Source organism: Meriones unguiculatus, chromosome 11, assembly GCF_030254825.1.
Source record: "Meriones unguiculatus strain TT.TT164.6M chromosome 11, Bangor_MerUng_6.1, whole genome shotgun sequence".
NCBI classification, from domain to species: Eukaryota; Metazoa; Chordata; class Mammalia; order Rodentia; family Muridae; genus Meriones; species Meriones unguiculatus.
The window spans coordinates 88,672,621-88,691,383 of NC_083359.1; the positions used below are offsets into that span (position 1 = coordinate 88,672,621).

The following is an 18,763-nucleotide window of genomic DNA, read 5'->3' on the forward strand; positions in this document are numbered from 1 at the left end:
AAATCTTGGCCAATGACCCAAAAAGAGCCAAGAAGAGAATCTAACCAGCCAGCCCCTTCCCCTGACAGCCAGAAAAGCCAGGACAAGAAACGTTCAGCACCTAATCACTGACAGGCCTACAAGGAGGAGGTTCATCTCCTGAAATACAGAGCCATCCACAATGCAAAGCCACAACAGACCTGTGAGTAGGGCTTTAAGACAGACTGTGCTGAATACCAGATACTGCATGCGCAAGTCAGGGCTGCAAGACAAAGGCTCACAGAACTGGAAGCAGAGATTGAAAGACTTCAGCAATGAACTCCAAAACACAAGGTACTAGAAGATAAAATAGTCCAGGAGTGTAAACCGTTCAAGAAGTGGTACTCAAGTTATAGAAAAGAGAGGCATTGTTGTTTTGTTCTTATCTCAGTTGTGGATATGCTCCTGAGAGATCAACAGTAAGATCACAACAGACACCAGAGGACCCTGGAAAAGACATTGGAAAGAATGGAAAAGCAAAATTCACAACAGTTGCATGGCTACAGGGAGCACCCAGGGAAGCTTCAAAACTGCATAATTAGTAGCTAAAACAAATGGAGGGAAATGTAGTGTGATTTATTTTGTGTGCCTGGCCCTTAAGAGGATCCCCAGTTGCCAGTCAAAGGGCCCTTTGGGAATGGTTACCCTTAGAACTGCTTGACCCTATGACTTCAGTGTAGGTTGACTCAATTCTGGGAACAGGAGACGATATTAAAAACCAGCAGAGGCCGAGATTGAATGGGGTTAGAGAAGACATTTGGTATGGGAAGAAAGACGATTGAGTAGGGCTAGAGAAGAGAAGGTAGTTGATGCAGAAAAGATATTGAGAAGGTAGACGCTGAGTTGAGCAGAGAAGATATTATTGGGAAACAGAAGAAGAACCCATAAAGTAGCAAAAATAAAAGAGAGAGAGAAGCAGCAGATAACAAACAAATTTTAAAAATGGAATACAGATTTAAGCAAAGAATTCTCAAAAGAGGAAAATCAAATGACTGAGAGCACTTAAATGTTAAATGCCTTTCTTTCTCTCTCTCTCTCTCTCTCTCTCTCTCTCTCTCTCTCTCTCTCTCTCTCTCTCTCTTCTTGTGGAGCTCCTGTCCCCTCCAGGTCTTTCTATCTCCCCCTTCTTTCATAAGATTCCCTGCATTCTGCCTAAAGTTTGGCTATGAGTCTCAGTCTCTGCTTTAATACCCTGCAGGATAGAGTCTTTCAGAGGCCCTCTGTGGTAGGCTCCTGGTCCTGTTCCCTGTTTTTTCCCTCTTCTGATGTCCATCCTCTGACTTTCTGAATGAGGATTGAGCAACTTACCCAGAATCCTCTTTCTCGATTAGCTGTACAAATTTTAGTATGTTTATCCTATATTATATATCTAATATCCACTTATGAGTGAGTATATGCCCTGTGTGTCTTTCTGCTTCTGGGATACCTTCCTCAGGATGATCTTTTCTTGATCCCACCATTTGCCTGCAAATTTCATGATTTCCTTGTTTTTAATCACTGAGTAGTATTCAATTGTGTAGATGTACCACAATTTCTGTATCCATTCTTCAACTGAAGGACATCTGGGTTGTTTCCAGCTTCTGGCTATTACGAATAAAGCTGCTAGAAACATGGTTGAGAAAATGTCCTTGTTGTGTACTTGAGCATCTTTTGCATATATGCCTAGGAGTAGTATAGCTGGGTCTTGAGGAAACACTATTCCTAATTGTCTGAGAAAGTGCCAGATTGATTTCCAAAGTGGTTGTACAAGTTTACATTCCCACCAGCAATGCAGGAGAGCTCCCCTTTCTCTACATTCTCTCCAGCATGTGTTGTCACTAGCTTTTGATCTTAGCCACTTGATTTTACTTAATAAAGTAAAATCTCAGAGTGTTTTGATTTGCATCTCTGTGATGACTCAGGGTGTTGAGCATTTCTTTAAGTGTTTCTCTGTCATTGATATTCCTCTACTGAGAACTCTGCATTTAGCTCTGTACCCTATTGCCCTATTTTTTAATTGGATTACTTGATTTGTTGCTGTTTAACTTCTTGAGTTCTTTATACATACTGAATATTTGCCCTCTGTCAGATATAGGATTGGTAAAGATCCTTTCCCAATCTGTAGGCTGTCGTGTTGTTCTGACAACAGTGTTCTTTGCTTTACAGTAACTTTTCAGTTTCATGAGGTCCCATTTATTGATTGTTGGTCTTAAATATCTGGCCAGAGGGATCTTTTCTGAGACTGATACTCCAACCAAGGAGATAACCTAGAACACCTGCACAGATGTAGCCCATGGCAGCTCAGTGTCCAAATGAGTTCCCTAGTAATAGAAACAGCGACCATCTCTGACATGAACTCAGTGGCCTGCTCTTTGATCACCTCCCTCTGAGGGGGTACAGCCTTTCCAGGCCACAGAGGAAGACAATGCAGCTACTCCTGATGAGACCTGATAGACTAGGATGATCAGATGGAAGAAGAGGAGGACCTCCCCTATCAGCGGTCTTGGGGAGGGACATGGGTAGAGAAGAGGGAGGGAGAGTGGGATTGGGAGGGGACAAGGAAAGGGGCTACAGTTGGGATACAAAGTGAATAAACTGTAATTAATAAAAAATAAAAATTTTAAAAATCAACTGATTATGAAAAAACATTAAATGTCCTTAGCAATCAGGGTAATGCAAATCAAAACTACACTGAGATTCCATTTTACACCCATCATAACAGCTAAGATCAATAACACAAGTGACAGCTCATGCTAGTTTAGATGTAGAGTAAGGTGAACACTCATCCCTTGCTGGTGGGACTGCAAACCTTTACAACCTCTATGGCTATCAGTTCGGCAGTCCCTCAGGAAGGTGGGAATTTCTACCTCAAGATCCAGCTATATCACTCTTGGACATATACCCAAAGGACATTTCACCCTATCACATAGTCACATGCTCAACCGTATTCGTTGCTGCTCTATTCATAGGAGACAGAAACTGGGATTAATTTAGATGCCCCTCCACAGGAGAATAGATAAACAGAACGTGGCACACTCACACAATGAAGTATTACTCAGCTGTTATTTGTTTTCTGGACAACAGCACTTCCATCTGTGCTGGATGAAATCACAACGTGCTTTCAGTTTGCATTTTGCTGGTGACTAAGGGCGTTGAACACTTTCTTACTCTTTTATTGTTCATTTTCACTTCGGTTTCTGTGAACTGCTAGTTCCTTTATCCTTTTGTTATTTGGATGGTTTGTTACTCTGGTGCTAATTTTTGTGATTGTCGTATGTTCTATATATTAATTGCCTGTTAGATGTATAATTGGCAAAGATTCTCTTTCTTTGTTTCTTCATGCTATTGTTTTCTTTGCCATTGAAATGTTGGCTTAATGCAACTCCACTTGTCAATGCTTGTGACTATTTTCTGAGCTGCTGGAGCTCTTTTCAGAGAGTCTTTGCTTTTGGTCTGTGTATTGAAATATTTCTTCTAACAATTTCAAAGTTTCAGCTTTTACGTTAAGGTCTTTGGTGTGTTTTGAAATTATTTTTATAAAGTGTGAGAGACAGGGATTTAATTTTGTTCTCCTACAGGTGGATATCCCATTTTCCTAGCACCATTTGTTGAAGAGGCTATCATTTCTTCAATGTATATTCTCTTCATCATGCTGTAGTTTGTGAGATTATTTTTGAGTCTTCTGTTTCATTAGTTCATATGTCTGTTATTGTGCCAGTACCATGGTTTATTTTTTACTATGGCTCAATATAATTTTGGGTCAGGTACTTACAGTACTTTTAGTTAGAATCTCTTTTTCTGCTTAGGATTGCTCTAGATATTTGTCATTTCTCCATGCATTTTAGAATTCTGTTTTCTGGTTTTGTGAAGAATGCGCTAAGAATTTTGGCGTACTACTTTTAGTGATATAACCATATTCACAGCATATTCTTCTGATCCACCAACATGGGATGTCTTTTCATTTTCTAGTGTCCTCTTCATTTTTTTTCCCTTGGTGGTCTTAAGTTTTGGTTTTGTTTTGTTTTGAAGCTGTTTAATTAGGTCGTTAGCAATTTAGAACACCAGTTTGTCGGGGAGAACTGAGATTGAAGGTATCCCTGCAGCTGAGGATCAGCTTTTATCTTGAAATCTGCGAGTCCACAATTTTCTGATCAGCCTTTGGCTGCTCTATAATCTCGTATTTCTCCTTCTCTCTGTGTCAACGATCTTGCCCTCCTGGTGCCTGGGCTTGAAGTAAGCATCAGTCAGATGTTTGGGGGATTTTAACCTTGCTGATATCAAGTGTTGTAGAGGTGGTGATGACAAACTTCTGGTGTGTTCTGTGCAGAGGAACTTTGTTGAGGACAAGAGGACGGGTCACAAGAAGCGAGTCACTGCGTAAGTGCTTCAGGAAAACCACTCTCTTGCCCTTTGGTGCATGGTGAGGATGACTAGGACAGTCCCAGGAGTAATACTGGCATGTGCCTTTTTAATAACCATGTTCCTTAATGGTATATAGAAAAATTACTGTTTTTTTATGTTGATCTTTTTTAATCCTTTGACTTTGTTGAAGATGTTGATCAGATCTCAGAGTTTTCTGGGAAAGTCTTTGATGCATAAGATCATATCATCTGCAAAGAGGGATAACTTGATTTCTTGCCTTTCTATTTTCCAACCTTATTACTCTAAGATTTCAACTCCTGTATCAACTAAGGCAAAAAGTAGACTTTTTTCTTTATCATGATTTTTAAAGGAAATACTTTTAGTATAATGTTGACTATAGGCTTGCTATATATAGCCTTTATTATGTTGAGATATATTCCTTTTATTCTTAGTTTCTTTAGGGTTTGTATTATGAAGAAATTCTGAATTTTACCTCCTAAGGCTTTTTATGCATCTACTGAGGTGATCATATGATTACTGCCTATGTGTTAGATGTGTAAATTTACTTAAAATTTCCTGATTTTTGTATATTAAACCATCCTCACATCACTGGAATGTAATCTTTTTGGTTATGGTATATGTTCTTTTTAATGTTCTATTTAATGTGTTAGTGTTTGTTTGAGAAATTTTTTTTCCATGTTCACTGGGGAAATTGGTGTATCATTTACTTTTTATGTTGTATAATATTCAGGTTTTGGTATCAGAGTAATATTGCCTTTATAAAATGAGTTTTGTGGTACTCCTGCTGTTTCTATTTTATGGACTAATTTGAGGAAAATTTGTGTTGGTTCTCCAAAGTCCTTGCAAAATTCGGCAGGAAATCTATCTTTTCCTGTGATTTTTAACTTTCAAGTTAGGAGATGATTACTTCTTCATTCTCATTGCTCATTAAAGATATGTTTGCATTATTTATGGTTTTGTGGTTTAATTTTCATAGTTCTACAAGTTTAAATATCATCTATTTCTTCCACATTTTCCAACTTATCATAAAATTGGTTTTGGAAATATTTCCTAATAAGAAGAGAGAGTCCCACTTCTTTGGAGATATGGCTGTGAGTGTTTAGCTCATGTTTCAGATGTATGTTGTAGTAGGGCTTGTGTTTTTTTATCTCGGCCCCAAGCTCTCAGAATAATGACTCAGACTCAAAATATATTTACAAATACCTAGGCCATACAGCTAGACTAATTCCCTGATTAGATCATAACTTAATAACCTATCTATTCTAATATAAATTCTGCCATATGGCTGGTTACCTCTGCTCAGGTACCTTGTGTCTGTCTTCTTTCATGTCTTCCTGTGTGAATCTTCTGCAGCTGGCTCTGATCCTTTCTGCCTACCGGATTTCCCACCTTCTTTATTATTATTATTATTATTATTATTATTATTATTATTATTAATTACACTTTATTCATTTTATATCCCCCATAAGCCCCTCCTTCCTCCCCTCCCGATCCCACCCTCCCTCCCCCTTCTTCACGCATGCCCCTCCCCAAGTCCACTGATAGGGGAGGTCTTTTTCTTCTTCCTTCTGATCTTAGACTATCAGTTCTCATCAGAAGTGGCTGAATTGTCTTCTTCTGTGGCCTGGTAAGGCTGCTCTCCCCTCAGGGGGAGGTGATCAAAGAGCAGGCCAATCAGGTTTTGTCAGAGGCAGTCCCTCTTCCCATTACTATGGAACCCACTTGGACACTGAACTGCTATGGGCTACATCTGTGCAGGGGTTCTAGGTTATCTCCATGAATAGTCCTTGGTTGGAGTATGAGTCTCTGGGAAGTTCCCTGTGTTCAAATTTTCTTGTTCTGTTGCTCTCCTTGTGGAGTTCCTGTCCTCTCCAGCTCTTGCTATTTCCCACTTCTTACATAAAGTTCCATTCACTCTGCCCGACAGTTGGCCATCAGGCTCAGCATCAGCTTTGATAGTCTGCTGGGCAGAGGCTTTCAGAGTCCTTCTGTGGCAGGTTCCTAGGTTGTTTCCTGTTTTCTTCTTCTTCTGATGTCCATCCTCTTTGCCTTTCAGGATGGGGATTGAGCATTTTAGTTAGGGTCCTCTCTTTTGCTTAGTTTGTTTAGATGTACCAATTTTAGTGGGTTTATCCTATGTTGTATGTTTATATGAGTGAGTATATACCATGTGTGTCTTTTTGCTTCTGGATTTCCCACCTTCTATTTTTCCCTTTCTTATAGGCCACAGGGTTTTTTGTTTTGTTTTGTTTTGTTTTGTTTTGTTTTTTTGAAGGCATTGTCTCCATACATTACCCAAAATAGTCCTACTGTAGTCTACGCATCTGTGTACATCACATGCAGCAACTCATGAGTTGTTAATAACAAAAATAAACTAAAAACAGGACATGAAGCTGAGATGGAGACAGGATGGGGTGTAGTATGGGCAGTTGTAGGAAAGTGATATTAGATGGCTATAATCAATAAAATTTATATGAATGTAAGGGATTAAAAAATAATAATTTTAAAATATATTCCCTAATGATCCTCTATATTCCATTGTCCTTCCTTTACTTCTAAAGTATTAATTTAATTTTCTCTTTCTCTCTTTTTGGTTAATATAGATAATGGCTTATTATTGTGTTTATTTTTTTCAACTTTGTGTTTCACTGATTCTTTGTATTTTTCTTTTAGTCTCCAGTTCATAAATCTTTGTTCTACTCTTTATTATTTTTTTCTATCTACTGCCATTGTGTTCAGCTAGTTCCTACATGTCTAAAACCTTAAAACATAAACTTTGTTATTTGAGATCTCTCTGACTTTTTGATGTAGGCCCTCATAACTGTGAACTTTCCTCTAACAACCCTATTTCCAGCATCCCAAAGGTTATGGAAGGTTGTACGTTGATTTCCTTTGATTCTAGAAAATTTTTATCTCTGCTCTCTTTAATGACTCACTGTCATTCAAGAGTGCTTTAATCAATCTTCATACATGTTTGCTCAGTTCTGTAGCTTCTCTTACCAATGACTTATGATTTGATAAGATACAGAAAATTACTTTGATTTTTTTCATTTGTTAAGATTTTACAGGTTGTCCAGAAAAAGTTCCTCTGGCTGCTAAGTAGAAAACATATTCCATAGCTCTTGTGTGGAATAGTCTGAAGATAGCTGTTAAGTCCATTTGTTCTATAATTCCATTTAGGTCTGAAGTTGTTTGGGTGGCAGGGTCTGGATATCTATGGATGAAAGCAAGATACTGAAGCTATCTACAAGTTTTACATCTAGATAAATGAGTATCTCTAGTAGTGTTTCTTTTGTGAAATTGGGTACACCAACATTTAATAAATATGTACTTATGGGTGTTATAATATCTTCTCAAAAGATTGTTTCCTTTATTAATATGTAGTGAAATTTTATGACTAATTTCATCATTAAGTCTGCTTTGTCAAATATATGGATGCTGCATCTGCCTTTTTCCTTACCCACCTGCACTGACACCACTTTAAGCTTTTATTTCATGCTTTGACTTTAAGTTTTTGTGTTTGTCTTAGCGACCTACATTTCTTGCAGGCAACAAATGGTTGTATCTGTTCTATGGATTTTAAGAGTTGAAATCATTGCTACTTAGGGTTATCATTGATATATATTTGCCAGTTCTCATATTTGCTGGTGGCTTTCTTGGTTAATTCAAAGGCCATTTGTTCTTCGCTTTCCTCATTTGTTTTAGAGGTTTGCTGGCTTACTGAACTGTAGATGCTTGGTTCTTTCCTAATTCATCCATTCCTATCATAAGATTAATTCTCCTGTTACAAGAGTCTTTCCTCCTCCTCTGTGATAGAACTCCTTTTCAGAATCTTCTGTAATTTTGGTTTAGTGATGATGAGACCCTTTAGTTTGTTCGTATGATACTTTCAAATGCAGAGTAGATATTGACAGAAAGGAGTTTGGCCTTCCTCGAGCATTTGAAATCTTACTAACCACAGAAAAGTTATTTTAAAGTTGTGTTACTATTGGACTTCTAGGTATGCATACATTGGTTGTGTTCAGTGTGTAAAAACCTTATGAGAACAGGTCTTCTATGTTATAAACAAACAAACAAGCAGAACAGGTTTCAGTTAGCTTCCATCTTCCACATAGAATTTTTGGTTCTGGGATTTACCTAAAACTGGAAAACTTACCAGGTACTTGGTAACTGAATCAGAAGAGCCTGCCAAGAAAGGTTGGTCTTTATTGTGCTTTGACTTCATTAAGGGCTCCATACATATAAAAAAAATGTATGTCACTTTGTAAGGGACATCCCACCATTCCTTGGATCATTGGGACCCTGAGATGCTTCTTTAATGTAGCAGGACCTTAAAATGGCTATGTTTCAGTATGACACCCGGTAGGTCTCTTATTCCTTGATGGTCAGTTCCAAATTGCTTGTTAATAGTTATCAGTGCAATGTTCTACAGAATACTGCGGCAATTGTGAGAGGAAGAGAGATTAGTTACTATTCTGGGTAAACACTGTACATGTGTGTTGTTGATCCTGCCATGTGAGTGCAAATTGCTGATGAGTGAAAAGGAAAACAAAGCATTTTGCACATTTATAGTTTTGTATCTGATAATAAGGATAGTCTTGATCTGTTCTGGCAACTATACATCATCTAGAGTGACAGTCATAATTACAATAACATAAATAAAATTTCAATTGCCATTTTTGGTAGCTCCTCTAGCACACAGGGAGTGTTATTAAAGACTTAAAAGAAATTTCTACCTCCGACTCGGTTCTTTTATGGAGGGCTATATTCTTCCTGGTTCTCTGGGGTCACAGTGTTGATTTCAATTTGGTGTCTTTGCTGATGTGAAGAGAGTTAGTTTAAGGACTTTTACTTGTCCTTATTGTCCTAACCCAATAGTCTTCTTCACTGAGGAGCATGTAGTATTAAAAAAAAATCAGTCTCTACTAAAATACTTCTGTGCTAAGGACCAGTGAAATGATTCCAAAATGAGTTTTCATGGTCCATTGTAAGATGATTTGGGGTCAAAATTGAACTTATTGTTTAATCTCCACTATCTTGTGGTTATCTTGAACCAAGACTTCACTTATCTGCTCATCTAATGGGCCCTCCACTTGACAAGTGGACCATGTGACATTTTGTGTCTTTAGAGATCAGCTCAAAACTAGTATGGTTTTTGTTTGTTTTTGAGACAGGGTGCCTCTGTGTTTACTTGGTTGTCCTGGACTCTCTTTGTAGACCAGACTGGCCTCAAACTCACAGAGATCCGCCTGCCTCTGCCTCCCCAAGTGCTGGGGTTAAAGGTGAGTGCCACCATGCCTGGCTCAAAACTAGTATTTTTATGCAAGATATATAGATGATTATGATCCATGATTATTTCTCCCTTTTCACAATCATATTGGATCATTGCTTCAGATCTCTATGGCAACAATGTTGTAGAAGCTTCATGGTTCATCATCAATGTATGCATGATATGTACTTGTAGCTCTACTTTGAAGGGTCCAAATCCCCAAAGGATCTAGCCTTCTCCTCCATCAAGAGGCTCTGAGCACCAAAATAGGCTTAATTATGGGCACTTGCATAATGCCTAGGTTTTTGCACATCAGACCTAAAATATTTTCTCTTACATAAGCCAAGACTTTCAGTAGATGTCAATCTATATTAATGTCTTCATATCCTGTGACTAATTAGTCTTCATCACACATTAAAATAGTCTGATTATCATTCCGTCGGTGTGCCCTGTGATAGTAATTGCCTCTCTAATCTCTGTGTCGCCACCTGGTTTTACCAGCACATGATCCAATTAGTGCCATTGAAATCAGAGAACTCAAAGATATTATACCATCCCCCACTTGTGCCTGTAGCCTGCATAGGACAGGTAACAACAGGAGCCTCCAGGAATGCTGTGCTTCCTTATCAATATAGTTCTTAACTTCTTGGGGGAAATGAATATCCTTCAGATACTTTCTCAAGGAAATAAGTGTTAATTACTTTTCCTGTTGCTGTGATAAAATACCATAATAAGAGCTACTTAAGGAACATAGGGTTTGATTTTGGCTCACAGTTCAAAGGTACTGTCTGTCATGGCAAGGCAGGCTTGGCAGCAGAAGCTTGAGGGAATTGGTCATACAGTATCCATAGTTAGGAAGCAGAAAGAGGTACATTTTAATATTCAGCTCACCTTCTGATTTGTATTTGGTTACAGATCCCAGCCCATAGAATATGACTGTCCACAGGTAGTGTAGGTCCCTCACATTAGTTACGCTAATCTAGATAATCCCTCAGAGACTAATCTAATTGAGACAGTCTTTCATAGGTGTTCCTGGAGCTTGTGTCTTAGGTGATTCTAGACCATGTCAAATTGACAATTATTTTTAACAGTCATGGAGTGATATAATTAGGAAGTGTCTGAGTAGCATGCACAAAAGATCCATTCCAATGTTCTATTTTATTGAGCCTTCAGGCCTATTCCAGTGTAAGATATTAAGTTCTGACATTCTGTTCTTATAAATTCATGGCCATCATTGACTGTAAGTTTTGTTTAGGCAAAATATTAAACAGTAAGCTTCACATTAACATCCTTATGTAAAGAATATCAGCTCGGTTGAGTTTAAATTTATCCTAGACCAACCTCAGAGCCAGTTTTAAAATGATGTCTTTTCCCAAATCCATGCCAACAGTGTCTACCAGATTTTTTTCATAATTGCCATTGCACTGATTATCCTCTAACTTTGAGTGGTCCTTATTATGAAAGAAATGCCAAACCTTTGCTGTGTGCATGCCCTCTGATGCCTTTCTATCATCATTTAATCTTGGTGAACAGACTCATAAGCTCTCACTCTCACCTACCCCTCAAGTCAGCTCTCCCAGCTCACGACAGCACAGCCACATAGGCATTTTTAATCCTTCAACACACTAGTTTTTTCCCTTCTGGGATGTTCGCTCCATCTGTTTCCTTTGCTTGATATGGTCTTCCTTCTGATCTTTGAAAAGCTGGCTCCTTAAAATCCAGACGGCAGAAGAAATGTTGCCTTTGGAGAGAACGCAACATTGCTCTTTTCACCACTTAAGTACTTTCTTGTTAGTTTTTACTTCTATGTTTCTCTGCATATTGATTATTTCCTTGACCTTTAGAATATTAGCACAAATTTTATATGCCATGAAATAGTTTTTTAGTAAACGTCTGTCAAATGAGTCAATAAATGTGTGAATGGGAGGAATTGCTTTTGCTAATATGATTTCACCAAAGGAGGGCTAAGAAGTAAATAACCCATTAACTAAATCATTGGGAGAAACAAAAATTAAAACTAAAAGGACATGAAGTCTGATGAAATTAATTTTTAAAAATGCTCCGTTTATTTGTGATAAAGCAGGTATATAATTACTAGGTCAAATGGAAGATGATCTGGCTGTGTGTAAGGATAAAACTCTTGAGTTTGCGAGCTAGTTCAGTCAGTCCAGTGTTTGCCAGCCATGCAATCATGAGTTTAGTCTCCAGAGATCATGTGAAAAACCTGGATTAGGTGGCCTATGTTTCTCATCTCAGTGCTGGGATGGTAGAGAAAGGCAAATCCCAGGTCTCAGTAAGAGGAGCTGTTTCAGAAAACAGTGAACTAGAGAGATGGCTCTGTTGATAGAGTACCTGGTTGCATAAGCTCAAAGATGTGAGTTTAGGTCCCTAGAAACCATGTCACTAGCCAAGTGTGGAAGCATGGTTGTGTAACTCTAGCATTAAAGAGATCCATTGAGGCTAACTGGCCATGCACCGTGGCTAAACTGGTGCTCTTCAGGTTCAGTAAGGGACTCTGTCTCAAAAAATAAAAAATAAAAAAAGCTAACACTGATCAAATAAGACACTCTAAGTTGACTTTGGGCCTCCATATGCACTCATACAAATGCTCACATCCGTGTTTATGTGCATGCATACGTGTGCACATCCATACCTACATATAACACACATACACTTATACTCAATCAAACACCAGGTGTAACTCTGAAAATGAAATTATCCAAGGTTTTCCTCGGGCATGTAACACACACACACACACACACACACAGAGAGAGAGAGAGAGAGAGAGAGAGAGAGAGACGGAGACAGAGAGACAGAGAGGGCCATATGAGGGTGTGTATAACTACATAAACAATTTCTTTTAAAAAGTAAACACTAAAACTTTGACCCCAAAATGATATCAAGCTTTCTAAATCATTACCCACAGTGAGCGAGCAATACAGGAAGCCAACAGTAAAATGCATAGCAAACCAGGCCAGAAGCTGCAAGACTGACCTCAAAGGTCCAGATCTTACTTAATATGCAGCTTTCCCACTCTCAGCCTATGTTATCAAGCTAAGATCAATTAGACCATTTCAAATGTGCACCTATATCCACTCACATAAGATGCCCTGCTTCTCGCTAGCCTCCTGCTGCTTTCCTGTACTCACAGCCTCGGTAAACTTCAGGGTACTTTCAGAGCCTTCCCTTTCTTCTACTGTAAAGCTCTTCCATGCCTCTGCTAGCATTTGAGACTCTGCCAAATGCATGTGACGGTCCAACTCCCTTGCTAGCAAGTTCTGAATAAATAGCTTTTTAATTATTCTTAGTTGGGTGGTCTTCACTGATTTCCACAAAGAGACTGGCATGTACAGTGCCTAGAAAAATTCAGGATCCTGAAGTAATTCAGTGAGAATTTTCCACATAATTGTGCTGTGTGGACCAGACCTTTTGGGTTTGAGATGAAGTTTTGCATAAAAATGTTGTGTCTAGAGCACAGTGTAATGCCAGAATAGTCTAATGAGGTTGCATTGTAGTGCGTGATACACATTCCCCCGAGAATTGACTGGGTATCATTATGCCGTCTCTGTATTTTCTCTCTTCACCAAAAGTACAGAGGGGATGGTGAAAGGTGGATGAGTTTTCCTTAAGACATGTCTACAAATTAAATATATGTAATTATGTATGGCTATTTATCTTTAATGGATGTTTCAGAAACAGAATTCTCAGGCAAGCTGCCTTACTGTTGTGGTTGCCTGTTTGGGTATTATGAGCCAGGAAGCAATTGCTTTATTCAAACCATTAATGAAATGTCACTGTCAATCTACCTCTAACTGCATCATGGGCTTCTTTATGCTTTGTGTTAAAAATAAAGAAATATAGAAGGCAATGTTTCCAGATATCATCTTGTTCCTATAAAAATGAGCTGTGTTTTAATGGCAGGCTTTATCCTGATTTCTTATTTATATATTTCACTAAAACATCAGACATCTAAATCTGTGCACAGTACATCTGGTTGAAATTTTTTTTTTTCCTTGAACAATAACTAAAATAATACCTGCTAATTTTCATGGTGATTTAGTGAATCTTTTTCTTCTTTCCCCCTTTCTTCGTTCTGTGTTTGCTCTGTAGGTAGAAATGTTCTTTTTAATTAACCTTTCCCTGTGGCCTTACGCTTCCCTGGATCCTGATAAATGTTTGATGATCCCCGGCTTTGAAAGCAAGTATTCTTTAAAAATAGTAGGTTAATATTGGCTCGTATTTCCTGGAATGATCTTAAAGTAGATCATCTGGCATAATTTGTAGTGTGTTTCATAAGTGTTGCTCTGCATTTCACATATCAGCACATGCCTGGTCAAGCTGAGACACGGAGATACTACGTTAACTAGGCTCTTTAAAACTAATGATGTGTTATTTTCCCCTGGATAGCCATTGTTCGAGCACCCACACTTCACCCTAATTCTGATGTCTTCTAATTCCTTAGTGCCCTTAAAACTGGCTAAACCAAGTCACTTAGTGTTTTGGGGGAGTAACTGGGGTTCTGGGGCTAAGACGATGCCTTCCATGTATGAGAATGTTGGTTCAAGTGTTTGAACCTGTTTGACGGTGGCTCTGATCTTCCTGTGAGGGGAGAGAGGACGGTGAGTCAACAAGACAGTATTACCTGAGGTGTCGTTCTTGGAAAACCTTTATTTATTCAACCACTTCAGGTGGGGCAAGGGCTCTGGGGGACATGTCTTGACCTTCACCCTGAGGAGGAGTAAGGGTGGCGCTCTCAGTGGAGCTAGCATTGCTTCCCTTCCAGGCGATTAGATGACTGACAAGGCAGGAGAGAGGGATATTATTGTCCTTGGTGAAAGTTCTGGGTGTCATGTGTCTGTCACAGAATTTATTTTTGTTGTCAGGACCCTCAAGTGCCTTTTGGCAGTTTTAGAAGAATCAATAGCACCACACATTGCTGTGGAGAGGAGTAAACTTGCAGCTTAATCATTGTCTTTGCTAGACTGGACTATCCTCATCCTCACCAAAGGCAATGGTATTAGCTAACTTGTGCTAAGTACCTGCCTCGTACAGGCACGATGATACGACAAATAAGTTACACACATTCTTTCAGTGTTTGGTAGGACTTAACAGCATCACCCCTTTCCACATGGTCAAACTGAGGCTGGCCCACGGCAGTAAGTCTGGAGTGGAGTAGGGACACAGAATTTGACACATTCAAGTCCACTGTGGTTTCTCTTCTATTTGAAGACAAAACCAAACCAAACCCAGTAACTCATCCTGGACCTATTGTCCTTTTGTTCTTGCTTACTCAGAGCAATCTTCACTTGCTTGAAAAGGAAATGAGAAGACTGGGGTACAGTCTGAGTAGGACAAAATCAGGTCCACTCTGGACTTCACTTGGGGCTTAAGGTTCATCATGCATGCTCCAATTCTTGGATTTGGGTTTCCATTATGATTTTTTTCTTTCAAATTTTAACTATACAAATCCCTGTCTGGTTCCCTCCATTACACTTACACTTTCCCAGTCCCAAACCCCAAATTCTGATTTCTCTAATGGTTTTTCAACTCTAAATTTATGTGGCAATTCATTTGCTTCTATCCCCATTTTTTTTTTTCCTTTCAACGGGTCATATGCTCCCTGCTTCACATTCTCTCCTGACCAGCCCTCATCTTCATAGCTCTTTATCCCCCATTCCAATTTTGGAACAATCATTTATAGCCATTAGCTGACTTAACAAATCTTTCTGTCAGTGGGATACTTTATGGAAATTGAAAACTAATTAACGTTTATCTCAGCGGCTAATCACATAAAATCTACTGCCTTCTTATTGCAGGTTCTAAGATAATGATGGCCTATGCACTAAGCAAGGAAGATCTTGATAGGTCCTGACAGGGCCCAAGCTGAGATGAGAGGGAGCAGGAAGACATCAGCCTCCTTTGCTAATGAGGACCGTGAGGCCCGCAGCATCTGAGAGTTGCTAGGGGAAAGTGGCCTCAGTACTCCAACAACAAAAGAGGCAAGCTACACACACACATACACACACACACACATGCACACACATGTACACACACACATGAACACATGCTCTCATATACATGCATGCTTGGCTTGTGCTCAAGCATGCACATGTGCACAGACTCACACTAATATCTAACACTAAACCCTATTAACTTTGATGACTAACAGTAGTACTCTTTAAGAAAAAATAATTGTTCATTCATCTGTTTATTCATTTTGTAAACAACCATTATAACCATCACGTGTAGTTTTTGAGTTGGGTTCCAAGGCAAATATTGTGTTATTTAATTTAGGCTGCACGCAATAGAAAGGTGGTATATAGAAAGGATTTTCTGGGCCATATCTTAATCACAAAAATATTAATTGCCTGCTACATATAAAGAAGAAGAAGGAAAGAACATGGTTTATTTTTGACTTGGGAAAATGTTGGATCATTCTTTCTGAATTAGCTGGGTTTCTTTGCTGCACAAACTTTCAGGGACTTTAAGATGGTGATGTGTGTTGTTAATTTCAGAGAAGGAAATAGAATGTGTCACTTTTCTCGGGTTTCATATGAATGTGTGGGTGTGCATGTGTGATGTTTATCACATATGGTGAAGTTTCCTGAATGTATTTTGGGAAATCTTAGCTGACAGAAAAACTTCTGAGCAAAAATAAAAGATTATAAAGTGGTGCAAAAAAGGAAAATCTGTATGCTGTGTTTGAGTCTCAGGCAGGGCACTACTGTCAGGCACAGAGACAGATGTACGGCTGGGCTGGTCATGGTGTGGCACAGTAGCTGTATGTTCAGATTGGCTATCTCTGGACCATTGATGCCATAGAGAAAATTGGAAACAAAGCCCTTTCTATGGTCAGCTTTGGTCGGTGCAGGCTGCACACCTAGCTGGTAGGGTCTGGACTTGGTTTCTTGACATATAATGGTGTTTTCATATATACTTGTGGAAGTAATGCATTTTTGTGTTGAATAATAAAGATTATGTCCCTTGTGCTATGAATTGGTTTATTTAAAAGCTCAGTTGCAAGCACTACAAGATTTATTTGGGGCTAAGGGTGCTCTTATCTAAGTGAGTGTTTGTATATACCTGTCTAAAGAAGCCTTCGGTGGTTTGAACAGGAGGCGTGGTCTGAACTGAGGAATCAGGACATTACAGGGTTTCTTCCCGCCTCTTTCCTTTTTCTTCTTCTCCTTCTCCTCCTCTTCCTCCTCCTCTCTTCATATAGCTTGTTTACCTTACTCTCTGACTACTGTTTCCCAAGAGCTTGTACATCACACAATCCTCAGGTAAGTTGGGAATATCATGAAAAACTAAAACTAACCTGCCAATCCCTATATTAAATTCTCAGAGAGGAAATCCAATGGACCAGTATCAAATTGAGCTTCATTTCATGATCAAACACCCCATGCCTGTATGTGCAGACAGAAGGTCATGTAAGAAAAACAGAACCATGAACTGGGATCACCACTGCTAGATGTGTGGCATTCTTAAAAATACTCCCCCCAAATCCATCCACTACAAGATGCTTTTCTATAATTATCCTTCGTCCTTCATCCTTCCATCCTTCCATCCTTGGCCACCTCATTGTCTTTCACCTTTATGGAATACTTTGTCATGAACAAGTTGTATCAATTACACCTTATTATTATTTGTTTGTTTCAAGACAGGGTTTCTCTGTGTAGTCTTGGCTGTCCTGGACTCACTTGGTAGACCAGGCTGGCCTTGAACTCACAGAGATCTGCCCACCTCTGCCTCCTCAAGTGCTCAGATTACAGGAGTGTGTCACCATGCCTGGGTAAATCACCCTAGTAGCTAAAACATGAGAATTGAATTCTGCAGGAATAATGTGTGGTCTGTGTGTGTGTGTGTGTGTGTGTGTGTGTGTGTGTTGGTGTATGTGTGTTGAATACTTTAAAATAAAAACCATACATATATTTGTTCTATAGGTGAAAGACTTTAAATTTTTCATCAAGCAAACAATCCAGAATGTTACCTACCATTTCATTTTCTTTATCTCCTCCTTTGACTGAGAGAAAATAACACGTGTCAGGTGAGAGTTCTCCTAAACTGGGGGAAAATATTACAGATTTAAGTTCAGGGGGAACCTGATAAATTAGAAAATCCCCTTGCCTTTAGAGATGAGAAATCTGAAGGCCCAGGTTTGAGAGCTGGCTCAGTGGTTTGTGCTTGCTGAACTGAGTAGGTCCTCAGTGAGAATTCCCAGAACACAGGTTAAAGCTGGACATGTTTTTTTAGCAAGAGTCCTCCCTCTTGGTTAGTTTCTTTAGGTGTACAGATTTTAGTAGGTTTATCCTATATTATATGTCTATATGAGTGGGTATATACCGTGTGCATCTTTCTGCTTCTTGGATAGCTCACTCAGGATGATCTTTTCCAGATCTCACCATTTACCTGCAAATTTCATGATTTCCTTGTTTTTTATTGCTGAGTAATATTCCATTGTGTACATATACCACAATTTGTGCATCCATTCTTCAGTTGAGGGGCATCTGGGCTGTATGCTGAGGCTTATGGGCAACCTTTGGGCAGAGTGCAGGGAATCTTATGAAAGAAGTAGGAAACAGCAAGATCTGGAGAAGTCAGGAACTCCACAAGGCGAGCAACAGAACCAAAAAAGTCTGAGCAGAGGGGTCTTTCCTGAGACTGATACTCCAACCAAGGACTATGCATGGAGATAACCTAAGACCCCTGCACAGATGCAGTTCAATATCCAAGTAGGTTCCATTGTAATAGGGACAGGGACTGTCTCTGACATGAACTGATTGGCCTGCTCTTTAATTACCTCCCCCGTGAGGGGGAAGCAGCCTTACCAGGCCACAGAGGAAGACAATGCAGCCACTCCTGATGAGACCTAATTGACTAGAATCAGAAAGAAGGAGAAGACCTCCCCTATCAGTGGACTTGGGGAGGGGTATGCATGCAGAAGGTGGAGGAAGGGAGGGATTGGGACTGGAGGAGGAAGGGAACCACAGGGGGGATAAAAAGTGAATAAAGTGTAATTAATAAAGAATTAAAAAAATAAGCTGGGCATGGTGCAGGTGCATCTGCAATCCGGTATGGCTACAGGGAGGTGGGACGTGGAGACAGGGCAATTTC

The 18,763-nt window shown here is 39.3% G+C and overlaps 1 pseudogene; it reads right to left on the reverse strand.

The window, feature by feature from the left end:
- Window positions 1-4,034: 4,034 nt before the first annotated feature.
- On the reverse strand, window positions 4,035-4,476 carry LOC110540134 (large ribosomal subunit protein eL6-like; annotated as a pseudogene).
- Window positions 4,477-18,763: the final 14,287 nt, after the last annotated feature.